Source organism: Eriocheir sinensis, chromosome 28 (genome assembly GCF_024679095.1).
Source record: "Eriocheir sinensis breed Jianghai 21 chromosome 28, ASM2467909v1, whole genome shotgun sequence".
NCBI lineage: Eukaryota > Metazoa > Arthropoda > Malacostraca > Decapoda > Varunidae > Eriocheir > Eriocheir sinensis.
This window is the reverse complement of record NC_066536.1, coordinates 19079704-19102043: the sequence shown is the minus strand read 5'-3', so window position 1 is coordinate 19102043 and position 22340 is coordinate 19079704. Positions and strand designations below refer to the sequence as shown.

The following is a 22340-nucleotide window of genomic DNA, read 5'->3' as shown; positions in this document are numbered from 1 at the left end:
CTTTCTAGCAGACCTAGCACTGCCACCAGAAACTTATTACGGGTCCAGTTTTACAAAACTGGAAGGCCGACGCTGTGCTGTTCTTAGGTGCAAGCCCGCGGCTTTATCGCTGCGTAGCTGTGTTAGCAACCTCGTGGCTACGAGCACTGCGGGCTTTACCATCTGGGTCAACCAGAAGGCATACCAGAGCGATACCCGAAGCAGTCCGGGCCAGCAACAGGCATCAAGTACTCAAAGCAGGCTTCTATACAGACGCCCAGGCAGGCACCGCTGGGCGCTACTCTTTTAAGCCCGGCAATGAGCCCAAAGGCCCACAGACGCCGGGCAAGTACGCCAGGCCGCCCCACTCTAAGTGTGAGTGGGGAGGATAACCAAGGAGTCAATGACAACCTGGCGCATCCGCTTGCACGGTGATCTGTGGCTGTTTAGTTACACTGTGTTGCCCTTGCGAGCCAGGGGGGGCGGGTACCCCCTGCACAGTGTATCCAGCAGGACCACAGGGAGGCCCAGGAGACCCAGGACCCAAGTACTATTCGAAAATCCATATAAAATTAGTGCCCCACCTAGAAACACTCCTGGGCACTCCTACAGAATCTGGGTCCTGCCTGGCTCAGCTGTTACCCTTAGGCCCAAGTTGCCAGTTATGCATTTTCTGCTGCAGTCACAGTGCAGTGTTACCATGCTGGGGGGGTTGAGGGGGGTGAAGCCCCCCATTACAGGTCAGGGTAATTAAAGTTCAGTTGGAGTAGTTTAAATATGCATCCCTTAACTATATAATATGGAGCCGTAACGTGGTATTTTGAAGGTGCGGAGTCAATCTCCACAATTACCATTTCTTATCTTATCTCAAGTATGATTTAGAAAGCAACAGAAACTGTGGTAGAGAGTAAGAGAGAGTGTGAGTGTGACATGGCTCGCTCGCTGACAATGTGGAAGGGAGCGTTGCCAGGATGGCTCGCTTGCCCAGCGTGGTAACACTACAGCAGAAAATGCATAACTGGCAACTTTGGCCGGCGAGTAGAAGCTGAGCCATGCGGGACCCCTGGATTCTGTAGGAGAGCCCACTCCTGCCCACCAATTTCTTGTTTAAGGTCAGAAAATGCCCATTTATGTGTTGATAAAAGGTTAATTTATGAACAAACAGAAAAGGACAGCCTTTATATCCACTCTTGCAGCACCCTTAGAGCACTGGCAGTTACTGCAGCAAGAATTTATTTTACACTATGATAGATACAGCAAACACTGCTCTCATTCACGTGGTATGCTCTCCATACCGCAACGTAACTTATCCCAAAACGTAACTTCTCCTAAATCTGAATTCTTCTGCAAGGTGAACACTTTTCTCGAATGCTTTGGGGTGCTTTCAGCAGGTGTTTTGGTAGTACAGTGTTGCCACTCATGCCATGGCTACTTGGTGAGACGAGCGGGAAATTTAAAAATCCTAAAAAATTTCTTCCATGACAATCCATATAAAACCAAAACCGTACTATTGGAAACCGTACTATTTGAGGGATGACTCTCTCTCTCTCTCTCTCTCTCTCTCTCTCTCTCTCTCTCTCTCTCTCTCTCTCTCTTTATGTACAAACTGGTCACTAGTGACTAATATACAGTATATAGGGGTTCCTTGTAATATGAAAAAATTAATTCAGGAGTTCCTCCAAGGTGTAAAGATTGGGAATCACTGGGTTAACCAAGCACAGGGCTGGGGTGAGGTGACCTCAAAAGGTAAGAGGAGTGTTAGATGGGAAGGGTAGGTGTGGGAACACCATTCTACCAGTAGCAGGACATTTGAATATTTTGTCTCATATTTTATTGTAAATTTTGACTTATGATCAGCCTGTTAGTTCTGAGCCCCGTTGTAACTCAAGGACTACCTGTACATGTTGAGAGCTACTGCAGGCTCATCATGCTATGGTTAAAACTCGTGAAGATGCATAATTTTTTTCCGTATATTTTTCCATTATTCATTGGAATTTGAAACTGATTGATGAATGAATATTCCTTTGCATTGCCGAGTTATATCATATTCCACGTTATAATGCAGTTATTAATTTCTACTGTATATATTTTTATAACTTACCTGTGGATATGACTTTCAATAGCTGGTGATGAGTAGGTAGGAAGGTGGCTAGTGTTGGGGAATATATCTTGGTGTGTGATGATTGTGAGGCGAGGGTGGTCCAGGTTCAGCCAGTGAGGGATCTGGCCATTGGTCACCAGGTAGATCCTCCGTACCCACGGTGCATACTTCTCCAGGGACCGCAGGGAATACCGCAGCTCCTGAGGACCACAAGATTGAGTGAAGTGCTAAAACTGAAAGGCAAGAGGACATGAACCAGTAAATTCTTGGGATGAGCTGTAAAAAGTGAGAGCTTGATCACGGATACTTCCAGTAAAGCAAAAATCACCTGATAGTATAATCTTCAGCCCTCTTTTCCTGATAGTGGCAGAAAATGAGTGAGCTCATTTTTTTTTATTCATACATGACTTGCCATTTCAATTAATGCTTTGAATTGTTTGCTAGATATCAGTGGGATTTACCACAAAAATAACAATAAATATATTTTGTACTGATGAACTTTTCCAGTGTGCATTAATTTCATTTTGGTGCCAAATACCTAGTGGCAGGCAGCTGGAAAAACTGAGTGTGTGCCTAAAAGACATGAAAATTCAAAAGTATAAGGATATAGTACAACAATGGGTCTCCTGTTCTTCCCTAGTCTCTACCTCATTGTCCTCAAATCTGTTGGCATCAATTTCCTTAAGGTGGTCCTCCCTGTCCGGCTGCAACATGAGCATGGCCTGGTGCAAACGGAGGCTGCTGTTGGTCAAGGTTGTCTCCTGGTGGCTCTTGGAAAGCAGAGCACCTGATACAAGTCCCTCCTCCTGACACTCAACCATATGCACGCCACCAGACCCTGACACAGAGCACTGAAGGAGGAAAACAAATTACCATATTTCACAGTGTATAACACACACCTTTTTCACATAAAAAATGCCTGAAAGTTTACAACTACGTGTTATACGCTGAAGGTACAAATGTTCATTGATTTTTTTTCTTCTTTGGGGTGTTTTAATGGTCTTTTTTTTCCATCTTGTCCAATAACAATTGCAAACTTACCTTTATTATTGTTTATGATCCTTCGTAGTCCATAGTCCATTATGTTACCATAGAATACAGGGCGATCAAATAACTACTATACGAAAATTAAATCGGTGGAGGATCGCCCATGCCTTATTGTTATCCCGCTTCTTCGTCGGGCGCTAACACGACCCAGCTGCCATTTACATTGTTTTGTGAGACTAAGGTGCAGTGTTGCCAATTCGAGCAGTACAAGCTACATAAAAAATCATATTGGAAAAAGAATGATCCAAGTGTTCATTATTTATTATTAATATTAGTGAGAATGTAGCGGTCACTGCTCAAACCACGTGCTCTCCCCTAGTGACAATAAAGAAAATGTGGTGCGGCAGCACAGACTATTTTCAATGCTCCTTCTCCTGTGCTGTCTCATGGACCATTGCGCTCCCTGTCTGTCTTGTACATCCTAATTGTTTATCTTTCTTGTTACTTGTTTATCTTCAACTGTCCGTCCACATCCTCCTATTGTTGTTTTATACATATCATTCCACACATACACTAACACTTAAATGTCATTCACACTACACAACATTCACATAAACGCATACACACACAAACACATTTTCTATGTGTTTTGTTTGTCCTAATGACCTGTTTGTATTTTTGTGAATAAATAACCCTGACAGATATTGACTTTTCTGTATCCGTGAACCAATTAGCATCAGAACACTCACTAACCACCTACAAAAATAATGGGGTAAATATGATATCAGAAACTGTACATCATTAGTCTTGTACGAGGAGTTATTTCTCGCAACACCAGCCCGACCGCCATTTGCATTGTTTGAAAACCACACAACCACACCCATACAACAAACAGCTGCATGCCACGTGTCACCAGAACCTTGTGAATTGTGTCTTGCTTAGTTGTCTGTCATAACCTACGAGTGATGGTGAGAATAATATGCTCATTATGATATCAGAAGCTGTACATCATCAGTATATACAAGGATATATTTCTCGAAATACCAGCCCGACTGCCATTTTCATTACTTTACTCAAGGACACTTGTCAATTCAAGCAGTACAGGTTACACCAAATCTATATAAATTTCGGGAAACTGTACATCGTCAATGTTCTTTAACCATACATATTTCTGAGCATTTTAAGAACTATTTTTTTTCAAAAATTGTTGTCTTCAAGTTTGGGGTGCGCGTTATACACCGGAGCGCATTATACGCCGCGAAATACGGTACTGATCATGATGACACTCTAAGACACAAACAAAAGGAGTGCAGCAGGTGTGCATAATTATGAGTACATACAGGAATACAAATTAATAAAATACAATTCATCAACATTATAGCAGCCTGTATCATTTCACTGCAGGATATAGATCTCTCCCAAGTATTTCCACTTGTTTCTGTTCTTTTATCTATCCATCTGTCTATATCTCTGCACACTGTTCCATCATGGGAACTTCTCTCCAGGGGGTGGCCACGGCAGGAGTGATTCCATCTCTCCCTGTTCAGGCACTCCCTCTAAGCACACTTAATCCTGCTTCTTCCAACTCTCTCAGGCAAATACCCATTCACCCTTTTGAGCCACTTCACAGGTGGTTTTCCCCCGACACCCCCTCCCTCAATCCTTCCCTCATACACCTCTTCACACAAATTCATTCCAATTCATTCTCATCATGTGTCCAGACTAGGGGTGTGCACCAGTATCCAGTATACCAAATTATCAATATTTCTGTTCCACTATTTTCGGTACTGGATTTATCAGCGGCTTTGCAGTATACCAATAACCAGATCTGAGTTGCCTCCTTCATATCTGCTAAACTGTCAGCTAAATTATGATCATTTGGTTCATGACTTTGCCCAGTGGCAGTATCGTAACCAATGAGGTTCATCTGAGGTGCGTTGTTGCCGATGCATAGAGCTCCTTTGTATTGGGGTATTGGGAAAAGAGCAATACGGCTACCTTCTGACTGGGAGGGTAGCCCACCCTATCCTCACCTTCACGCGGTACGCACCGTTATCATACCCTGTGGGGTAGAACCAACGGGGAGGGGGGCAGCGACCATCAGCTGTTTGTTTTAATCCTTTTAGCCTGGACAAGGAGCAAGTCTCAATAATACTACATTGGACTGGCCACCCATTGGTGGCCTCTAATACTTTTATCAAGTTTAGAGGCAGAAGCAATGGCCAGGGGGCAGCAGGAGAGTAGGAAATGCTTGAGACTGGTGTCTATTAATGTGAATGGGTTAGGTGATGAGGAAAAGAGGAGATTGATGACTGAAAATTTTGTGAATGGTAGAGTGGATGTGTTGGGAGTGAGTGAAACACATATTCGAGGAACTGGTGTGAGTGATGGTAGAGAGGGTACGTGGGAGGGTGTGCCTGGGGGGGTTGTATGGACGGGGATGGATGAGAAGTATATAGGCAGGAGTAAGGAAGGATGTGTTATTGTGATGTCTGAAAGAGTGTGGAATGGTGTGACTGATTATGGTTGGAAGGGATCAAGAATTGTGTGGGTGAAAGGAAAAGTAGGTTTAGTAAGGTATGCATGCGTGTATATTTATGCACCAGTAAATGTGAAAAGTAAAAAAGGACTGAGAGAAAGGGAAGCTTTTTGGGAGGAAGTGAATGCATGCTTGAAGAGTTTTGAGAAAGAAAGGAAACTTATTATGATGGGAGATATGAATGCTAGAGTGAGTGATGAATGTGTGATGGATGTGGTGGGAAAATGGGGGATACCTGGGAAGAATGAAAATGGAGAGTGCCTGGTGGATGTCTGTGCTGAGAGAGGGATGTTCCTAGCGAACACTTTCTTTCAGCACAAGAATATCCACTGATACACATGGAGGAGGGGAGAAGATAATGAGCAGAAAGGATTGATTGATTATGTGGCAGTAGATGGAAGACTTAGAAAAGATATCTGTGATACGAAGGTAATAAGAGGAATGTTCGATGGATTTGACCATCTTGCAGTGCTGGCAAAATTAAACCTGAAGAAAAAGTGAGTGTTTGAAAAGAAAGGTGAAGTAAAAAAGGAAATATTGAAGATAGAAAAGTTACAAGAAAAAGAAATAAAAGATTGAGTATAAACATTAAATGGCAAAAGCCTTAACTGAAAAACGGGAAAGTGCAAAAGATAGTGCAAATATTGAAAAAGTTTATGGAACATTTAAAGAAGTAATGGTAACTACAACAAAAAAAGTGTTAGGGATGAAAGTGGTGAGAGATGGAAAAAGAAAAGGAAATTCATGGTGGACAGAAGAGATAAGGAGGATAGTAAAAGAGAAAAGGGAACTTTTTAAGAAAACTTTTAAGTGAGTTGATGAAGACTTTAGAAAAAGACTAAGTGAAAAACATAAAGGGAACAGAAAATCATGTTGGAAATAAGTAAAGAACGAAAGAAATGCAGAAAATATCTCCCCAAGTAAAATAAATGAAGTTATGGATGGGAATGGAAAGATGTTGAAAGGCAGGGAAGCTGTGAAAGAAATGTGGAGAGAATATTTCAAAAACTTGATGAATTTTGAGGATGGACGTCCAGCAGCTGTAACAGCAGCAGTTTTGAGTAGAGGTAAAGGAGGAGTATATAAAGAAAGAAGTATAACATATGAAGAAGTAAATTAAGCAATAAAAAGATTAAAAAATGGAAAGGCAGCAGGAATTGATGGAATCACAGCAGAAATGTTGAAGTGTGGAGGAAATGTAGTTACTAAATGGATGGTCAAAATTATGTGAAATGGAATGGGAGGGGGGAGGGGGGGGGGTGCCAGCAGACTGGACAAATGCCATCATTGTCCCAGTTTACAAATGGAAGGGCAGGAGAGGGGAGTGTGGGAGCTATAAGTCTCCTGAGTATACCCAGAAAGGTATGTAGAAAGTCATAATAGAGGGTGCAAAGACTTACAGAAGAGAAAATCAGTTAAGAACAAGGGGGCTTCAGGAAGGGAAGGGGATGTATGGATCAGATATTTGCCTTCAGGATGGTAGTAAAAAAAATATTAGCAAAAGGAAATAAACTATACGCTGCCTTCATGGACTCAGAAAAAGCTTATGACAGAGTCGACTGGATGGCATTGTGGGATGTTTTAAAGATATATGGTGTAGGAGGAAAACTGCTTAGTGCAATAAAGTCTTTCTATGAGAATGCATCTGCATGTGTCAAAATTACTGGAGAAACAAGTGAACATTTTGAGATAAAAGTGGGCTTGAGGCAGGGGTGTGTCATGTCACCATGGTTGTTCAATATTTATATGGAGAGTGTTATGAGAGAAAGGAAGGGTAAAGTTGGGGAAGTTGGAGTAAAAATGCATGCTGAGGAAAAAAAGTGGGTGCTGAATTCAATCTTATTTGCTGATGACACAGTGCTCATTGCAGAAAATGAAAGTGACACAAAATTTGGTCAGTGTTTTTGATAGTGTATGTAAAAGGAGAAAGCTGAAAGTAAATGTTAAGGTTAATGAGTTTAAGTACCTTGGATCAGTTATGTGTAAGCATGGTGGTACTGAGGGAGAGACAAGAGAAAGGGCATTGCAAGGAAGAAGGGTGGTAGGGTCTTTGGGATGTATCATGAATGGCAGAAGTGTGAGCATGGTGGTAAAGAGGGATTTGAGAAATACAGTAATAGTACCAACCCTCACATATGCAAGCAAAACATGGGCCTGGAAAGAAAGTCAGAGGTCTAGAGTGCAGGCAGTGGAAATGAGTTATATGAGGAGTGCATGTGGTGTGAGTAGAATAGATGGAATGAGTAATGAAAGTGTATATGAGCATTTTGGAACGTGTCACGTGGGTGAAGGGAAGAAGTGTGGAGTGGTGGAAGAAGTGAAGCGACAGACTTTAAAGTGGTTTGGTCACATGGAGTGAATGGAGGAGAGTAAGATGACCAGGAGGGTTATGTGAGTGAGATAGAGGAAGGGAATGTTAGAGGACGACCTCCAGTGAAATGGAGAGATAGAATGCAGGAGTACGTTAGGGAGAGGGGTGAAAGATCCTTGAGAAACTTTGACCAGGCAAGGAGGGAGTGTCTGGATAGAGAAAGATGAAAACTCTTCTGCCGTGGCCATCCCCTGGTGGGAGCTCCTAGGAGCAGGCGTCGATGAGATGATGATGATGATGATGATGGTTCATAATTTGCGGTAGCCTACCAAGTGAGTAAGAACACTGTTTCATAAACAAGACCTTCAGCAGCATCTATTGAGGATAGTATCATGGAAAAGAGTGGGTCAAGTAGGAATATAGATCACAGTGCCACAATAAATAAAACGAGTCAAGATGAAATATACAATACAGTATTGCAATACAAGATGGGCCAGTGCCACTAATGGGCTTGGGACAACCGGCAGTAGCCTGCAATATATTGCCTACTAGTGCTACAAGCATGCACCCACACATACACACACAATAAAAATGCTCACTTGTGGTGTGCCATTCTTGTACTGTGGGAAGATTGTCTGCAACAGTGCAGCGTGGGACAAGTCTGCAGTGCCAGTCACCAACACTGCATTTTTCTGCTTCATGCCCCAGCCACCACCAACATCTGTGTGGAGTAAAGCCTCTTCAGACTCCCACAATGAGACTGGATTGAAGGTAATAGGAAAATGACTTATTGATGCAACTACTGTGATTCTATCAAAGCTTATCTTTTATCTTAATTTCACAAGGTTTTCCAAGATTAACAAGGAATTAGTTATCATTAAAGTTAGCCCACCTCATCTTTGAGTTTGACAAACACGGTCTTGACCAACACAGTTAAAAAATAAAGTAAATAAAAATACAAAGTATTCTCAAAGAAGAACACTTGAAATTCTCAAACACAGTGCTGCCCATTAAATAAGCATGAAAATATAAATGCACAGAATGATGCAGCAGTCATACTGTACCCAGCCAAGTTCAGCCAACACTCAGTCCCTTTGTATCAGTGGACACTAGTTTAGCCTTTCCATGGACAGGACACCAGCCCACATGCAATGCAAAACCTCTTGGAGGTTCAACATATGAAGGTGCAGCTGGATAGCCAATATTCTGCTAATATATGTGCAGTCTGGTATCTTTTAAAACAAGCCTGTTTGATCACAATTAGACTTATGTAAGCTAGATAACATATACATTGTATAACTTGGCACATACAGTGTCAGGAGCAATAAGCACCTAACATCACCATAGCCAATCCAGGATTCACGACATTTCCTAAGGTAGAGGAGATAACGTCATAATTGTATTTACGAAGAATCCTTATAACCAAAAACTAACTAAAATTAGGAGTATTCTTTTTCTTGAAGACAACACTGAATAAACAACAAAACAATAATATGAAAATATGTAAAGCCACCGTTGCCAGATTGTCGTACTCAGGGCATAGTATTTACTGGTTTCTGACGCCTAACTATTGCCAAGAAACATCAGGACTTAACTATTTTAACGATAACTATAAATTAGTTTCGTTATTGGAGCCCAGAAGACAGTTTGGGGTAGGAAGTCAGGATATATAATCGTCTGAGTACGACAATCTGGCAGCGTTGAGGCTGTAGCCATGAGCCCCAGGCAGCAGGCCTGCCATTTTGAGGGTATCCGATACCTGAAATAGCATATTTTTACTGCACAAAGCAGGTGATGTCACTTATTGTGACTTCATGAGCTTTCATATTTTATCTATTTGTGTATATTTCATGGTGGCAAAACTTAAATTACTAGTTTCATTTTTACTATTGACATGAATTTGACTGTTTATCACAATAAAATTTAACTCTAATAAGTGAATCAGACCCCACAGAAATATTACCAGTGTATGTATGAATGAATACAACGATAAGCACATACTTTGATTTAACTCTAGAATGTCTCGTGGATCATTAATAAATAAAAACAAAATATCCGGATCAGCTAATCTTTAGCCCATTACCTTCAATGGCCCCAAAAAAACAATTTGTACCCCACATTTGGTGATGTTAGGTGAGCTTATTGCCATTTAGGTAGCCCCCATCATTGGAACCCTACATTTTCAGTTTATTAGCCCAATTAACCCAAAATGGTTGAAGATAATGATCGATATCGTTTAAAGCACCCAAATCTGTCTAACAGGGCAAATTCCGGATTTTGCCTGTAAAAGTCATTTTCAGTCTGTAGATCTCATAAACCTCATTCACTCCTTCACTATGTTCTATCTGTGCTCTTGCTCTCTCAAGTATTTCCTCCACTTTCCTCCTATACATCTTCCTGTGGCCACTGTCACGCAATTTCTCACTTGCTAGCTCCTTCCAACCCTTTTCCTTCTTCCCACTCCCTCTGGATTCCCATTTCTCCTTCATCCTAATTTTAGTTACTACCGCATTTTCAGAACTATCAGCTAATCGTAAGGCCTCAGCTGCGGCTTCAAAACGACCTGTTCTCTCTTCACATTTTATTCCTTGTTCCAAGATATGTATTTTGAGATAACAAGGGAGTAAAGTGGGAAAAAAGTCAGTTTCTTTACGGGTGGGAACAAATAAGCACTTTTTCAGTGTTTTAAATGCCCCGAGTTTACATGATCCTCGATTTTAGCTCTATACCTTCAGAACAAAGCAAGCGCAAAACTTTGGAGGGTAGTGTATATGTATTTTGGAAGTATGTATTGTTTTGTACAATAATATTTTATTAATGCATCTAATTTTAATTTTTTTTTTTTTGTCGTTTTTTTGCTTTAAACACAAGGAATGCATTTAAGTGTTTTATATTTGATAACTGATATATTTGATATTGATTAAAATTCGTATAAGAATGTACACTGTTATATGAAAACAATTTGCATTAAAAATGATGAACAAGGAAGAATGATTTTGGGTCAATTATAAATAAATAATTTACAGAATTATGAATATTATTTGATTACCAGATGCCATTGCAACACATCTGTAGCCTTAACCCTTTCATTGCTAAACGCTCGCAGCGAGGGGTAGGTGCATTTGCTGGTGGTGCTAAACACTCGCTGTGAGCTCCGCCCGCACTCAAATCTCCCGCGTATGGGAGTGTTCCAACACTATTTCTCACAACACAGGATTGCCAATTGAGTGGGTTCTCCACTAAATTTGGTGGAAAATCATATCAGCCCAGCGCAGCAAATCTACGGACGAGTAACTGGTGGATGTTCTTGTCCACTATAGTGGCAATTTTGCATAGCTTCACCTATCACCTGACTGATTCTTTGACCAAATAGCTGTAAATATTGCAGTTGGCAATACAACCTTGCCAGAACCTCAAGGAGAGATGTCTGCAGTTGCCTCAAAATGGCTGATCATCACGCACACACTGACGCAAGTGTTCACATTCAACACTCCCTGAATGTGCATGTACGTTTGCAGGAGAGGCATACATAATCGACTCCTATACTGTAGATCTGGGCCTCCTCTTCCCAATGGTGTTTTTGGTTTTTAGCTGTGATGAATAGTTTTTGAGATACAGAGGTTAAAAGAGACCCTCCATTTGGATGCCCGGCTGCGCCTGAGGGGATACTCGCGTCCCGCACCATGTCAATGAAAGGGTTAATAGTATTGATAATAAGACAAATGTCAACATGCAAATTGGTTATATACTCATGTTTGCAAAAGATTTTTGACAAGGTTGTTTGGGCCATGGATTTGCCAAAATGCAAAGGGGGAGATATCCAATCAGTATATGTAACTGGCCCAATATATGATCAATGTGTTAAGTACTCAGTTTCTAATATGTATGCAAATGTGAAAAATGCAGGGTAATTACTTTATACGTTTTCTTCAGAAAAATGCGTCTTAAGTGCCAGCAAATGCAGTGTGAAAACATGCCACATTTTAATTAGGTATTGTGGGACATAGGATGCAGGTGATGGCAATACAATTACTGCTCATCAAATCTAAAAAAAATGCTCTTGGCCAAAAATGTCTAGTCTAGTACTATTCCATAAAAAATACAGTAAAGCAACATCTACGTGGCACTTTCATTGTACTATGTATTATAATTCATCTAGGTGAGTAAACATGATTCACAGATTATATGATTATCATTATTATTATCATTATCATTATTATCATTAATGTTATTATCATTATTATTACTGTTATGATTATTATTATTATTATTATTATTATTATCCAGGGGACACTACACCAAGTCTTGAATTATTGTTTTACCTGATGTCCAGTAAGCTTGCTTAGGCATTGAAGTGTTGCCAGCTATCATCATCACCTTCTCCATCACTTCTGGAATGTCTCTTTCCCTTGTCAGTCGTAAGATCGTAAAGTTGTGTGATCGACTGTTGTGCATCATGGTCCGCTGTGTCACTTCCACCACAAAGGGAATGTTGGAAAACGTTGCCTTGGGTGTGCTGCAGTCCCTAGGAGGCAGAGCACAGAAATAATTACTTGCAATGCACAAATTATATCTTTTCCTGACTGGTTCAGATTATTTCCTTTATACTTGCAGTTGTTTACAGAAACTCTCCATGCAACACTTATATTTTATGAGAATTCAGTTAATCAAACCATGTAAACCTATCAAACTTCTTTTTAAGCAAACTATGTATTACTTTTCATTGGAAATTTTTCATGTTACTAATTTATAAAAGTTCAATATATAGATAATTAACATGGATCTTATTTGATATTACAATATTATGTATTGAGAACAATCACTTTCATTTCATTAAATATAATACATTGTTCCTAGTACAGGGGACCCTTGCTTTATGAACAGGTTATGTTCCTGAGAAAGTTTGCTGAGGAGAATTTTGTTGTACGAATCCTATGTAACACGGGATAAATAAAGATTCATTCCAGGGCCTCAATTTTTCTGCACATCCACCCATATTAACCACTTGGCGCACTATGACGCGGATGGCATGAACATAAATGTACCTCAGAAGTTAACCCATGATGCCAATGGAGTGATATTAAACACAAATACAGTCGTCCCTCAAATAGTACTGGGGTTGGGGACCCAGGACCCCCGTACTATTCGAAAATCCGTATAAAATTATTGCTCCCCCTGGAAACACTCCTGCTCACCAATTTCAGTATTATTCTAGATTGGGACCCAACTCACAGCCACAAATGCCTTGGTGTTCTATGAATGGTTTAGTGTCCATACAACACATTGCTGTATTGCTCTGCCGTCGCAAATCAGTCTTTTTCAAGATATAATTTTTTTCGTAAATATTTATGTCAGTAGTGTGAGACAGAAGGAAGGAAACTGTTGTACTTCCCTAGTTTTACTGGCGTATCATACATGGGGGGGGGGGGGGGGGTCCAGGGGGGCTCAGCCCCCTTGGTTAGAAGAGCAAAGGCAAAGCCCCCCCCCGATAGAGGTTAGGTTATGCAAAGTTCGGTTTGAGTAGTTTAAATATGCTCCCCCACCCAAAAAACCTGATTTCCCACAGGTCCCCCAAGATCGTTAGGGGAAGTGATTAGGCCTTTTTCTTTACTTTTAAGTACTTGCGCCTTCATAGTATGGTTTAGGGATGTGTATTTCGTCCCCTAACTATAATATGGAGGCTTAATATCGTATTTTGAAGTGCAGCACCAGGACAAAAACATGGTGGTGGTGGCGGCTGATGCTGCGAGAAATACCTCCTTGCTGAAATAAGTCGCTCTGCTATCCACCACGTATGTGCGCTGGGGGAATACACAGCAGGAAAACATTAATTTGCTTGACTGTGGTCTGGTTCGACCACTTGTAATTTTTGTGAGCGGTGCGGAGAGTGAAATATGAAAACAGTAAGCAACTAAGTTGAACCTCTCTGAGTGTTATTTTGCAGCTGCGGCGGCGGGTGTTCAACACGCTTTGATTTTTTTTTGTGTGTGTGTGTGTGTGTGTGTGATTTAATGATTTGCGACAGAAACAGTTAGCACAGTATTTCATAGCACACCGAAAACTACCAGAAAAAAATAGTTTCCTCCACCAGTGTCTTGTGGGTCCTAATCTAGAAATTTACCTCAATTTCTTGCTTAAGGTAAGAAAATGCCTATTTATGTGTTTACAATAGGTTAATATATGAATAAACAGAAAAGGACGGCCTTTATCTCCACTCTTGCAACACTCTTGGAGCACTGGCAGTTACTGGAGCAAGAATTTCTTTTTCACTACGCTTGATACAGCAAACACTGCTCTCTTTCACGTGGTAGGCTCTCCCTACCACAACGTAACTTCTCTTAAATCTGAATTCTTCTGCATGATGAACACCTTTCTCGAATGCTTTGGGTGCTTTCAGTAGGTGTGTTGGCCTGTCTCTTGGGGCCCATGTTCAATCTTCATGTTATGTAGTAATGGAGAAGAGTAGCTGAAGCTGTGAACACACGCGGACTGAGGGAAAGCGCATGGGTGTCAATCTGGCAAAACAGTGTTTGTGAAGTTGTGCACACACACGGATTGAGGGGATATGCATGGGTGGCAGTCTGGTAAAGCAGTGTTGCCACTCACGCCATGGCTACTTGGTTTGACGCACGGGAAATTTAAAAATACTACAAATTCTTCCATGACAATCCGTATAAAACTGAAACCGTACTATTGGAAACTGTACTTTTTTTTTTTTTTTTTTTTTTTTTTACAGCTTAGGAGACAGTTCAAGAGCGTAAAGAAAAATATATATAAAAAAAAAAGCCCGCTACTCACTGCTCTCTCTCTCTCTCTCTCTCTCTCTCTCTCTCTCTCTCTCTCTCTCTCTCTCTCTCTCTCTCTATATATATATATATATATATATATATATATATATCTGTATGTATTTTTTTTTTTTTTTTTACAGCTAAGGAGACAGCTCAAGGGCGCAAAGAAAAAAAAAGAAAAAATGGCCCGCTACTCACTGCTCCCGAACAGAGGTTAAAGGAGTGTCCAAAATCAGAGGTTAATTTCGGGAGGAGAGGTGTCCTGATACCCTCCTCTTGAAAGAGTTCAAGTCGTAGGCAGGAGGAAATACAGATGAAGGAAGATTGTTCCAGAGTTTACCAGCGTGAGGGATGAAAGAGTGGAGATGCTGGCTGACTCTTGCATAAGGGGTTTGGACAGTATAGGGATGAGCATGAGTAGAAAGTCGTGTGCAGCGGGGCCGTGGGAGGGGGGGCGCATGCAGTTAGCAAGTTCAAAAGAGCAGTCAGCATGAAAATATCGATAGAAGATAGAAAGAGAGGCAACATGGCAGCGGAATTTGAGAGAGAGAAGACTATCAGTATGAGGAGGAGAGCTGATGAGACGAAGAGCCTTTGACTCCACTCTGTCAAGGAGAGTGGTGTAAGTGGACCCCCCCACACACATGAGATGCATACTCCATTCGAGGGCGGACAAGGCTCCTGTAAATGGATAGCAGCTGTGCGAGGGAGAAGAACTGGCGGAGACAGTACAGAACGCCCACCCTAGAGGAAGCTGATTTAGTAAATGATTTTTTTTTTTTTTTTTTTTTTTTACAACAAAGGGCACACAAAAAAGAAAACAATAATAAAAAAAAGCCCGCATCTCGCTGCTCCTAAAAAGAAACAAAAGAGGTGGCGAAAGCAAGGTCAAATCGAGAGGAGAGATGTCCTGATACCTCCTCTTGAAAGAGTTCAAGTCGAGGCAGGAGGAAATCCAGATGAAAGAAGATTGTTCCAGAGTTTACCAGCGTGAGGGATGAAAGAGTGAAGATGCTGGTTAACTCTTGCATAAGGGGTTTGGACAGTATAGGGATGAGCATGAGTAGAAAGTTGAGTGCAGCGGGGCCGCGGGAGGGGGGGAGGCATGCAGTTAGCAAGTTCAGAAGAGCAGTCAGCGTGGAAATATCGATACAAGATAGAAAGAGAGGTAACATTGAGGCAGTATTTAAGAGGTAGAAGACTATCAGTATGAGGAGGAGAGCTGATGAGACAAAGAGCCTTAGCCTCCACTCTGTCCAGAAGAGCTGTGTGAGTGGAGCCCCCCCACACATGAGATGCATACTCCATACGAGGGCAGACAAGGCCCCTGTCTATGGACAGCAACTGTCAAAGGGGAGAAGAACTGGCGGAGACGGTACAGAACGCCCAGCCTTGAGGAAGCTGATTTAGTAAGAGATGAGATATGAAGTTTCCAGTTGAGATTTTGAGTTAAGGATAGACCGAGGATGTTTAGTGTTGAGGAAGGTGATAGCTGGGTGTTGTCAAAGAATAGGGGATAGTTGTTTGGAAGATTGAGTCGAGTGGATAGGTGGAGAAACTGTGTTTTTGAGGCGTTGAAGGACACCAGGTTCTTCTTGCCCCAATCGGAAATAATAGTAAGGTCTGAGGCTAAGCGTTCTGCAGCCTCCAGCCTTGAGTCATTAAGTTCCTGTAGGGTGGGTCTTCTATTAAAAGAAGTTGAGTAATGCAGAGTGGAGTCATCGGCATAAGAATGGATAGGATAGTTCGTTTTGGAAAGATCATCATCAATGAACAACAGAAAGAGTGGGAGATAGGACAGAACCCTGTGGGACACCACTGTTAATAGGTTTAGGGGAAGAACAGTGACTCCACCACAGCAGAAATAGAACAGTCAGAAAGGAAACTGGAGATAAAGGTACAGAGAGAAGGATAGAAACCATAGGAGGGTAGTTTGGAAAGCAAAGATTTGTGCCAGACCCTATCAAAAGCTTTTGATATGTCCAGCACAATAGCAAAGGTTTCACCGAAACGGCTAAGAGAGGATGACCAAGAGTCAGTTAAGAAGGCTAGGAGATCACCAGTAGAACGCCCCTTGCGGAACCCATACTGGCGATCAGATAGAAGGCCAGAAGTGGAAAGGTGCTTTTGAATCTTCCGGTTAAGGATTGATTCAAAAGCTTTAGATAGACAGGAAAGTAAAGCTATTAAAGCTATAGGGCGGTAGTTTGAGGGATTGGAACGGTCACCCTTCTTAGGCACAGGCTGTACAAAGGCATACTTCCAGCAGGAAGGAAAGGTAGATGTTGATAGGCAGAGACGAAAGAGTTTGGCCAGGCAGGGTATCAGCACAGGAGCACAGTTTTTAAGGACAATAGGAGGCACTCCATCAGGTCCATAAGCCTTCTGAGAGTTGAGGCCAGAGAGGGCATAGAAAACATCATTTGGAAGAATCTTAATAACAGGCATAAAGGAGTCAGAGGGGGGATAAGTAGGAGGAATATGCCCAAAATCGTCCATGGTGGAGTTTGTGGGGTTCTTGAAAGGTCTGGACTTCCGAAAATCCCGTAAATTCTCAGCAATAAAAAAAATATAAAATAAAATAACTGAAAATTGAGTTGTCAGACTCACAGCCCCTCTAGTCTTTATTTATTTAAATATCTGACCAGTCACATCTCTCATAGGGTAAGCAAAAGCCAGATAAACCTGCTCTTAAGTTTATTGAGAACAACAAAGAAACTCGCTGGAAATTAAAAATAATTAATTAATCCAAGCACACAGCAACCTAGCTAGCTATCTTAAAATCTCCTAGGAATTAGATTACTTAGCTGCAGGTGGGGAGAAGCCATGCCACACCTTCTACCTCGTGTCTTGAGCCTTGGAGTCCTTCTTCAATCCTCTCTCGTTCCTCACTGCAACGCTGTGCCCTCACTCCTCCCACAGGCTTCCCTGACCTTAGTACACAGTCACTCTGGACATGCGGATACTACAAGGCTGAAAAACCCGGAGGTTGGAGAGGGACGTGTGCCCACGGCGAAGTCTGGGCAGGAGATGGGTGGAAAGATGGCGGCGGTCCCACAATGCTCAGGCCGGGTTCCACGGTCAAGATGCCAGCTCTCGCCATACGGCATCTCGTTTTCTGTGCAACACTTACGCTAAAACGCCCTAACGGCTATGGATTGTTATTTATTAATAACCTAACACATGCACTTGGTCATAGTGGGTCATGCATCCCACACATAGCTCAGCGTTGGCAGTAATAGCGAATATGACTTGAAAAGCTCGCTGCTCCCGCTTTCTAGTTTTCCCGCCAGACTTGTGACTACTCCCGCTCTCTCAATCAAAATGGCGGGGACTCCCGCGGTATTTTTCCACAGGCCACTCCCTGAATAATGAAACCATGACAGAGTTCTTACAGAAAGTTTGAGCGAAGAGTTCAGCCTTTGAGACAGATGAGACGGCAGTGCTGTCGTCAGGGTTAAGGAGGGGAGGGAAAGAGGAAGAAGTGAAATTGGAGGAGATATTTTTGGCCAGATGCCAGAAGTCACGGGAAGAATTAGAAGAAGCAAGATGTTGACATTTTTTATTGATAAAAGAAGTTTTGGTAAGTTGGAGAATAGATTTGGCATGATTCTGGGCTGAAATGTAAAGGTCAAAGTTAGCGGGTGTTCAAAGGCTCTGGAACCTTTTGTGAGCTGCCTCTCTATCAAGAACAAGCATGATTTAACCAAGGCTTTTTAGCATGAGGAGTAGAGAAAGAACATGGAATGTATGCCTCCATTCCAGAGACAATCACCTCTGTGATGCGCTGGGCACACACAGAGGGGTCTCTCTCCTGGAAGCAGTAATCATTCCACGGGAAATCGGAAAAGTACATCCTCAGGTCGTCCCACCGAGCTGAAGCAAAATGCCAGAAGCATCGCCTCTTCGGTGGGTCCAGAGGCTGTACAGGAGCGATAGGACAGGATACAGAAATAAGGTTATGATTGGAGGAGCCCAACGGAGAGAACAGTTTGACAGAGTAAGCAGAAGGATTAGAGGTAAGGAAGAGGTCTAGAATGTTGGGCCTGTCTCCAAGACGGTCGGGAATACGAGTAGGGTGCTGAACCAACTGCTCTAGGTCATTCAGGAGAGCAAAGTTGTAGGCTTGTTCACCAGGGACGACTGTATTGTTCTTATCAAACCACTAGCATCAACATTGGTGTGAGCTTAAGTTTCCTGACCCTTACTGAAATTAAATGACTAGCAACCCTCTCCAATGGCACTGGTTGAACCAAAGGCCATAAACAAAGGCACAGTACCCAGCCAGTCACATCTTCCACCCAGGCTTGAGTGAGACATTTTAATAATAATAATAATAATAATAATAATAATAATAATAATAATAATAATAATAATAATAATAATAATGTTAATAGTAATAATAATAATAATAATAATAATAATAATAATAATAATAATAATAATAATAATAATAATAATAATAATATTAATAATAATAATGTAAGGACATTTTCAACAATTTGAGTGAAGGAGGAAGTAAACACGGGTGTGTTTGAGATTAATTTATTCCAACTGACCACTTGTGTGAGGTGTAGATGGTCTTGGAGGAGAGTAGTGGGTAAAGATTCATTTTAGGTCCATGCTAGTATCTCATAATCTACTTTATGAAACATCAGTATCTCTTCATATATCTTTTCTACAAACCTTCAACAATCATGGAAACGCTTTGAAAATCCAATTCAAGGGCTTTTTTTTTACTCTTGAAAATAGGGGATAATGTTTACGAAAGCGCGTCGCCTCCTCTGGCGTGACATGGCACACACTGCAGCTGCCTCAGCCGTAAAATAGCTCGCAGAGGGTTTAGGGTCAGGGAGCATATTTAAAGTACTCCACCCGAACTTTACGACCTACTAACAGGGGGGGGGCGCCCCCCTCGACCCCCCTTCTAACAAGGGGGCTACGCCCTGGACCCCCCACATGTATATGTGACTTATTTCAGCGAAGAGGTATTTCTCCCAACACCGGCTGCAGCGTCGCCGCAGCCACCGCCAGAGGAGGCAACGCGCTTTCGTAAACATTATTCCCTATTTTCAAGAGTAAAAAAAAAGTCCTTGAATTGGATTTTCAAAGCGTTTCCATGACTGTTGAAGGTTTGTAGAAAAGATATATGAAGAGATACGGATGTTTCATAAGGTAGGTAACGAGATACTGGCACGGACCTAAAACGAATCTTAACCCAGTAGTGTTGACCCCTTCACTCCGGCAACGCCGACGTCGGCGTCCGATGGGCATCCGATGTCGTCATCGTTAGTCCTCTTCTAAACCTCTTAATCCTCTTCCATTTCCTCTTAATCCTCTTCTAAACCTCTTAACCCTTTCATTGCTAAACATTTGCAGTGGGCGTTAGGCATATTTGCTGGTGGCGCTAAACACTCGCTGCGACCTCCACTCGCACTCAAATCTCCCGCGTATGAGAGTGTTCCAACACTAATTCTCACAACACAGGATTTCCAATTGAGTGGATTCTTCACTAAATTTGGTGGAAAATCACATCAGCCCAGCACGGCAAATGTACGGACAAGTAACTGGTGGATGTTCTTGCCCAATATAGCGGCATTTTTGCATAGCTTCACCTATCACCTGACTGATTCTTTGACCAAATAGTTGTAAATATTGCAAATGGCAATACTCCCTTGCCAGAATCTGAAGAAAAGATGTCCGCAGTTCCCTCAATATGGCTGATCATCCCGCACGCACCGACATAAGTGTTAACATTCAACACTCCCTGAACGTGCATGTACGTTCGCAAGAGAGGCATACATAACCGACTCCTATAGATCTGGACCTCCTCTTTCCAATGGTGTTTTTGGTTTTTAGCTGTGATGAATAGTCTTTGAGGTACAGAGGTTAAAAAGAGACCCCCCATTGGGCTCCCCACTGCGCCTGAGGGAATAGTCATATCTGCACCGCACGCAAGGAAAGGGTTAAGAGGAAATGGAAGAGGATTAAGAGGAATTTAGAGGAGGATTGAGAGGTTTAGAAGAGGATTAATCCTCTTCCATTTCCTCTTGACCCTTTTCATACTGTGACTCAGATGTCTGCGTCACAGATGGAAAGGGTTAAGGTCATTAAAGTCCACACAGATGATCAGATTGGAGCTCATGAACTTGCTGTGACTACATCAGAAATGTAGGATGAGATGTTGGAGAAGTCTCTCCCTGGCAGCATTACAGGGAGATGAATAGAGCATGCAACAGATGATGGAAGCCTCTCCCAGGGGTGCCATGGATGTTGTGACTCGGACCCACACTGCCTCAACCCCGAAAGATGTTAGCGGGAAGCCGTGTGAGGTGGAACGAGTGGCAAAACACAGAATTACTTTCTTCATGTCTGTCAATGCAGAGATGATGGAACAGTGAGAAGTCAGGAATGTTGGCAGCCTCAGGATTAAGCTGCCAGGCCTCAGTGATAATGTGGTGGTCCCCCAACCAGGTAGTTATATAGAAAGTTTACTGTAATGTGAAACTATTCTAAGGTGATACTCACATAAGACTGATGTAGGGTGCAGGCATACAGTGGGAGAGGGGGCAGGAGTCCTGGATGCCATCAGACAGTGCCCTGAGGCCACTCAAAAGCAGGGGGTCGGACCCATTAACCCACGTGTACACCACATCAATGGGCAACACTCGGATAGCCTGGTAATAAGCAGCCTATTAATACATAGTTTCATATACTGACCACAAAACACAGGTTCTTATACTAGATTATATATTAGCTGCTGAATAATGGAACTAAGGGCAGATGAACTCGTGTTTATCAAAGTCAATGGCCATCCAGTCCTAGCTATGAGTGAAATAGCAGGTGGTAAGCCTCATAGCTCCCTGCTGCCTTGTTAGGTTTGCCTTTTATGTTCAGGCAAATGCTAGGGCCACCACTTAAAATTGGTAGCTGAGTTTGCAAAGGCATGCACCCAGAAAATCTTCCGCCAAAAACTGAAAACGGCTTGATTTATGAGCCATAAAACGTCTGACCACTCAGGAAGAGTGAAAACGGACGTTAAACAAAATGATGATGATGATGAATAATGAAACTAAACATGTGAGACCCCTTAATGATGATGCACTGGAATTTGTTTAGGAAGACTGGTCTCTTTAGACTATATCTTTGCTGCTGTGTTAAATCTCTTGTCAGGCCAAAACAATAACTTCAGTTTGAGATCCACTGAAACTGGACCAGACACAAACCTGGTTTCTTAATTAAATTTGTAATCAAAGTGTAAGTAAGATGAAAGAGATAGCAGTTATAAGTCAAAACAAAGGCTTTTTATGAGGTAGGGTCTGAAACATATCAATATTGTGATGAAGAAGGGAAGGCTAAGGTGGCTTGGACAAGTGTAAAGGATGGATGAGAAGTGTGGTGAGGAAGGCGAGGGAGTTACTAGTTAGGAGTTAAAAAGAGGTTGACCACATGAGACCTAGGGAAGAAGTTATGCAGAATCATCTAGTGTGGTGAGGAAGGTGAGGGAGTTACTAGTTAGAGTTAAAAAGAGGTTGACCACATGAGACCTAGGGAAGAAGTTATGCAGAATCATCTAGTGTGGTAAGGAAGGTACTGGTTAGAGTTAAAAAGAAGTTGACCACATGAGACCTAGGG

General features: G+C 42.0%; 1 pseudogene; it reads right to left on the bottom strand.

Annotated features, from left to right (window-relative positions):
• The window catches only part of LOC127004714 (N-acetylglucosamine-1-phosphotransferase subunits alpha/beta-like), a 47883-nt pseudogene extending 26489 nt beyond the window's left edge, over positions 1 to 21394 (bottom strand).
• Positions 21395 to 22340: the final 946 nt, after the last annotated feature.